We start from the raw sequence: 6273 nt of genomic DNA, 5'->3' as shown, positions 1-6273 counted from the left end.
AATAAAATAAACTCTGTTTTCTTCATATTTATTACTTTGAAATACAGTGGCCGCCGCTTATATGAATCACGTTTGTTCTAAACAGTTTTGATTCCACAAAGCGGCTGATTCAATTAAGCGGAAAATTCAATAAAGCTGGATTTTATTCTGTTTTTGACAATTTGATTCACTAAAGCGGTTTTTTCAATTAACCACTGATTCAATTAACCGGCGTCATCAGTATCTTGTTTTGTAATCTTCTGTTATGGAGTGATGTTAAATGTATGGATTTAGCACTAGTGGTACACGCACGGCTTTGCCCGTAGTAGAAAATTAAAAGGTCATTTGGTTCGCCTGTATATTTACAAATAATGGATGACGAATTTTTCGCCTAGGGAAGTTTTCGATTTTTCAATTTTATTTTTATATGATAGAGTAACATGTATGAACATCATAGGTGAAAAATTTTTTGCGATACGATGAGTAGTTTTTTTTAAATTAATTTTTAAAGTTCAAGCCCTTATGCCGTCAAATGGCATAGGAAGTGACGTCATGCCCTCTTTCCGATAGGAGAGAAGCCGAAGGTCACGCATTCGACTTCGAAGACGAAACGTAAAAGGCTTATCTCCTCGCATTTAACTCCTCGCGTTTCTGGAACATTAAACCTCTCATCCTCTCGGAAATATTTGAATATCTCATTGGTGTTACTTGAGGAAGATTATTTAGATTGTGCTTTAACGAATCCGGTCTTCATAGTGTGTTCAAAAGGATTATTGAATTTCTCAAAAATAAAAATATCAGCGCGCTCAAAATGTTCCTAGGGAAACAAGGGATCTTCGGCGGAAGTCTGCCCATTCGCGCCCTGTGACGTAGGCTCGTGACGTTTCAGAAGCGCGCACTTTTGCGCGTAGATTTTTAAAAATTCATTAAAAATCAACCACGGTGTTTTAAAATTCGGCGATGGTGAATTTTTTAGTTTTGAGGGTCAATTAACAATATCCAATAGCCAAAATATGAACATTTAATAGATTGCAACTTCCCTATTGGCTACGTTCATTTGCTCTCCCATGTTACGGTTCCACGTTATGATAATTCAGTAATTTACTCGTCCATCTTATGATAATTTTGCTCGGGAAAATGTTCTTAAAATTGGAATATAAAAAGAACAAAATCGAATTTTCGAAAAATCGCTTCAAGGTGCACACCCCCATGCTACAAAGTCATTTTGTACCAAATTTCATGAAAATCGGCCGAAGGGTCTAGGAGCTATGATCGTCACAGAGATCCTGACTGAGAGAGATTCAGACAGACATCCAGACAAACTTTCAGCTTTATTATTAGTAAAGGTTTAACACCTGCATTATTTAAAAAACTTGAAATGCCTAAAAATTCACAAATATATGATTGCTTTACGTTCAGCCTTGAACTAAATTTATAATGGAGTCGTTTCCGAAATTTTAAAAGTGTTTTTTTTCTGAAAGAGCATGTTTAAAAACATAGGATTTAACCATTTTTTAAATAATTTGACAAAGTTTAATACTTCATAACAATCATTTTAAACCGGGCATTTTCATTGTTTACGCTTCTGCATATGACATCACAAATGATGAAATGCCATTCACCGATGCCGTTAGCGCACACAGAGCTCAGTATTTAATTCGCATCTTTACTCACGTGTACTAGCAACGATATGGCTGATTGCAAGCGTAGAGCTCAATATTTAATTCGCTACTGAATTATCCTAAACTGGAAACGCAGTACACAGCAAACGTAAGCATTCAACGCGCCAAAGTACATCATTTGTGAGGTCATAAAGACCACGCCTTATTTTCAAAATCGGACATTTAAAAATATTAATAAAAAAAGTAAGCGTTGTGAAAGTGAAAGTTTTTTCCCGTTCCATGTTATTTATTTATTTAGCTTATTCTATCAATTTCAGTGACTAATAAATGTAGTACTTTTGACTGAAGGAGCCAACCCCATTACTATTAGTATTTTTCATTGTTTTTGGCAACAACTAAAAAGCGGAAGTATGCTAACTTTATAATTACTTTTTTTCTTTTTTGCAACAATTAAAAAGAGGAAATAAAACACGGATATTATGAAAAGAGAAAATAAGTTAAGAAATGATCTGCAAAAAAGAATATATTTTTGAATGTTGCATGACCAGGGCGGTCATTCCAAGTTCGTCAGCTTGCGAGATCGAGATTCTCGCTCACGTGATCGGTTGTGACGTAGAAATGTCGCAAAGTAGTCTTCTAATCTGATCGAACCTAGCCGCAAGTTACGTTCGAGTAGATTAAAATGCTACTTTGCGACATTTCTACGTCACAATCGATCACGTGAACGAGAATCTCGATCTCGCAAGCTGACGAGCTTGGAATGACCGCCCAGCAGCCAGAAGCTCCTTTCAATGTTTTCCTTTTTTGGTTTCTGTTTTCAAAACTCTTCCAACTCTTCTCGCAAATTCTTCTTGCTATGGTGTAACATGTACGAATATGTAAACGTAGTCATGTAAACAATACCAACAAATGCATATACAGCTTATGTATAAAAATGCAAGTCAGGAGCGGATTGGGTACCCTAAGAGGGCGCTAACTTTGACTCCCAAAGAGCGAAAAAAAAAGTTCGAGGTTAAAATTAAAAAAAAAACTGAGGCGCAAATGTTTGAGGACGTTTGATAAAATAAAATGAAATGGAATTAATGTCCGAGTGTGAAGGGAATCACTCAGAAGGCTCACAGATTTGAGGACGCAAAAAAAAAAAAAAAAAAAAAAAAAAAAAAAAGGCGCAGAGGTTTGAGGAAAAAAAAGAACGAAAGCGCACGGAAGTTGCCGGATCGAGTTCAGCCTTGTCACAATAAAGCCTTTCCCTGCATGTTAAACATTACCAAAACATATTTTCAAATGATCGTGCCGTGGCGCGAGTTTCATTGTTGAAGTACGCGGGTTGCTGGATCATCGGCTATTATTTATATGAAGATTAGGATAATTGCTCAAAGTCGAACAGAAGATATAACAAGCTATAGTGCATTCAGCAAGAAGTGGGAGCGGAAGTGCTACTTCTGCTATTACTTGTTACTGAATGCACTGTGGTTGAAAACGAGACACACGAGACTTGGAATCGGAGTAGAAAAATTCATTAAGTTTTATTAGGGGTTGGGAGTCCCCCCCCCCAGCCCTGTGACCAAACTAACAAGAGACTTCCGCTTTGACTTTTGTCAGTCCTGGAGTTGCTACTAGTGTGGCAGGCGGTCTAGCCCCGTATTAAATAGGTTAGGTTCACAAATGATGATGTAACGCTTTGGGGAGGTGGGGGGGGGGGGCTTTCGTGAAAGTGTGTAAGTTTGTGAAAAGGGGGAAGGAGTGGGTACAAGAGGTACGACATCATACATTTTTTAAAAATAAAACATGCTTACGAAAAAAAACCGTGACATGTGACAAGGGAAAGGGAGGAGGTGAAGTGAAATGTAATACTTTGTGAGAAAAGGGGGAAGGGGTCAAAAAAGGATCATCGCTTATGGACAGTCATTTAGTTGATAAATGTCACCATTCTATCAATTTTCTTTACATATCGTAAGTGGCTCCATCTAAGGGGTAACTAGATAACCAGAAAGGCAAATCACCTGCTATACTAATACCGTAAATTTTATACTCGTTTTACACTGTAAAACATTTTGAAATGCATATTTTTCATTTGGTCCTTTTGAACATTTGGTCCCTTTTTCTCTCAGCAAACAAATGTGATCATTGATCACCATAACAGCAATAATGAAACAAGGGAGGGACCTAAAAGAAAATTAAGAAAAGAAGAAAAAGAAAAATGACATGAACTGAGAGAGCTTAAAAAAAAATTAATTTGAATCTTGTCATCTTGAATTCAAATTATGTTTTTCGCAATCACGAGTGTGTGTGTATATAGGCGTGTGTGTTTGTGTGTAGGAGGGTATGTGTGTTTGTGTCTGTGTGCAGGCATGAGTGTGCGGGTAGTTGTGTGTATATGTATATGTGTGGGGGGGGGGTATGTGTATGTGTGGTGTAGGCATATGTGTTTGTGTCTGTGTGCAGGCATGAGTGTGTGGGTAGTTGTGTGTATGTGAGTGTGTAGGTGTGTGTGTTTGTGTGTGTATGTGCTTGTGTGTGTGTGCAGGTGTATGTATGTGTGTGTAGGTGTATGTATGCGTGTGTAGGTGTGTGTTTGTGTGTGTATGTGTTTGTGTGTGTGTGTAGGTGTATGTATGCGTGTGTAGGTGTGTTTGTGTGTGTATGTGTTTGTGTGTGTGTAGGTGTATATATGTTTATGTGTGTAGATGCTTGTATGTATGTGTGTGTGTGTAGGTGTATATATGTATATGTGTGTAGGTGCGTGTATGTATGCGTGTAAGTGTAGGATATTGACGAAACCTGGAGACGGTTCTCGATAGAGGTGCAGCATCGTGAGGAGCCGGTCGACGGTGATGCTGCGGAGGGTGCTGGTGGGAAAAATCAAAGGAACGTCAAAAGCAGTCAAATGAAGGCAATAAGCAATCGTGATTGCTCAAAAAAAAAAAAAAAAACTTTACGAGCATTTAAGTATTTACCCATTAAACAGGATTTTTATTGACTGTTACCATCTCCCTTGGCTCCAAACCCAACTGCACCCACAATGTCAGGGGTGCCCAACTAGGGAAGGAGGGAGGGGGGTTATGGCGCAGGCTGCGCCATTGAAATTTTTAAGGGGGTTAGGGGTATTTTTTTCATTTGTGGGGGGTCTTGCTTTTGGGGAGGGGTGCATTCTTGCTCTTAGGGGGGGACACCCTTGGCAACATTACTAGCGTAGCCAGCACTTGCCTCCTGGGGAGGAGTTGAACATAACCGAACATGCATACAAACTACTGGAAAAGGATTGACAATATTGTTTGGAGCAGGGGTGGTAAGTAGGGGGTATGTTTAAGGTCACTTAAGTGCCCGTTTGTGGCTTGAATAATTTGAATGAAATAATCTGAAAAAAAAAAAAAAAAGTAAGACGTGGTGTAAACGTTAACGGCCCCTCTTACAACGTTTTTTGCATTTTGAAATTATCGAAAGGGATTTTGAGCCAGATCCTCGATTTTTCCAAAGATGGGGCAAATACGGAAAATGCCTTCTTTTTCATCTTTCTTCAAGTTTCTCTAGCAAGATTTTTTAATTTGTAAAAAAAAAAAAAAAAAAAAAAAAAAATATCAGAAATAAGGTGAATTCATAAAACATTAGATAGGTTTAATACTGAACGATTGTTAATGTGCAAGTAATTGCTCTGAAGGAGAGATAGATACCAAAAGAAGTCTTAAAACAAAACTTATAGACTGTCTTTGGGTATGCCCGAGGAAAAACGGGGGGGGGGGGGGAGAGGGGAATGGCCCCAGGAAAATTTTCAAAAACGCAGTCTCAATTGCTACTTTTGTGTTGTTTTAGGAGAAGATGAAAGGGGATGGGGGTTCAAGCTACCTTTCTAGTAAAATTTTCAAAATTGAAATAAAAAATCCCTATTTTAAACAATTTTTGGTTAAGTTTGATTGAAGGGGAGGTTCGAGTTTCTTCTAGAATTTTTTCAAAAGTTTAAAAATCAATTTTAGGCAATCTGTATTGACGTTAGGGAATCGGAGGTTCCTGTTGGAAATTTTCCGAAAATGACGTTTCAAAATTAAAATTTTGGCTGCCGTTAAGGACGTTAAAAGGGAAGGAGAAGATCCGAATCCGAAGGGCTCTCTTTAGAAAATTTTCGGCACTAAAGTCTTAAAAATGAATCTTTATTTCATGCTTGATAATACTTTTAAAAAGGTAAAGGAGATAGGTCTTTTTTTAATTGCTTTGAATATTAGCTTGTCTCTGAGAACGCAGGGGTGCCCACCCCCTAAGAGCAAGGGTTCACCTTCCTAAATGTCGCGAACACCCCTTCCCCAAACGCAAGAGTCTCCCGCCAAAAAAAAGTGAAGAGTACCCCTCAAAATATCCCCCCCCCTTTAAAATTTCAATGTTGCAATCTACGCCATGATCAGGTGGGTACCCCAGATGAACGAGAAGTTTGGGACCCTCCTCAAAGGTTTTTAAAAATTGAAGTTTTAAAATCTAAATTTTAGACTATCTTTAGAGATACGTATTTCTGCTTTAGCCCTGGCTAATGGGCGGTAATTTACTGAATATATCTTTAGAGATGTTGAATGAGGAAAGGGGATGTTAAGGTGTATTTCCTCGGTGCTGATTTCCGAAATAAAAAACCGGCGCAATGTCGGACTCTATTTTGCTAGGAATATTATGGAAAGGACAAAAGTTCTGG

The sequence above is a fragment of the Uloborus diversus genome, unplaced genomic scaffold (assembly GCF_026930045.1).
Source record: "Uloborus diversus isolate 005 unplaced genomic scaffold, Udiv.v.3.1 scaffold_12, whole genome shotgun sequence".
Taxonomy (NCBI): domain Eukaryota; kingdom Metazoa; phylum Arthropoda; class Arachnida; order Araneae; family Uloboridae; genus Uloborus; species Uloborus diversus.
Note: the sequence above shows the minus strand (reverse complement) of the source record.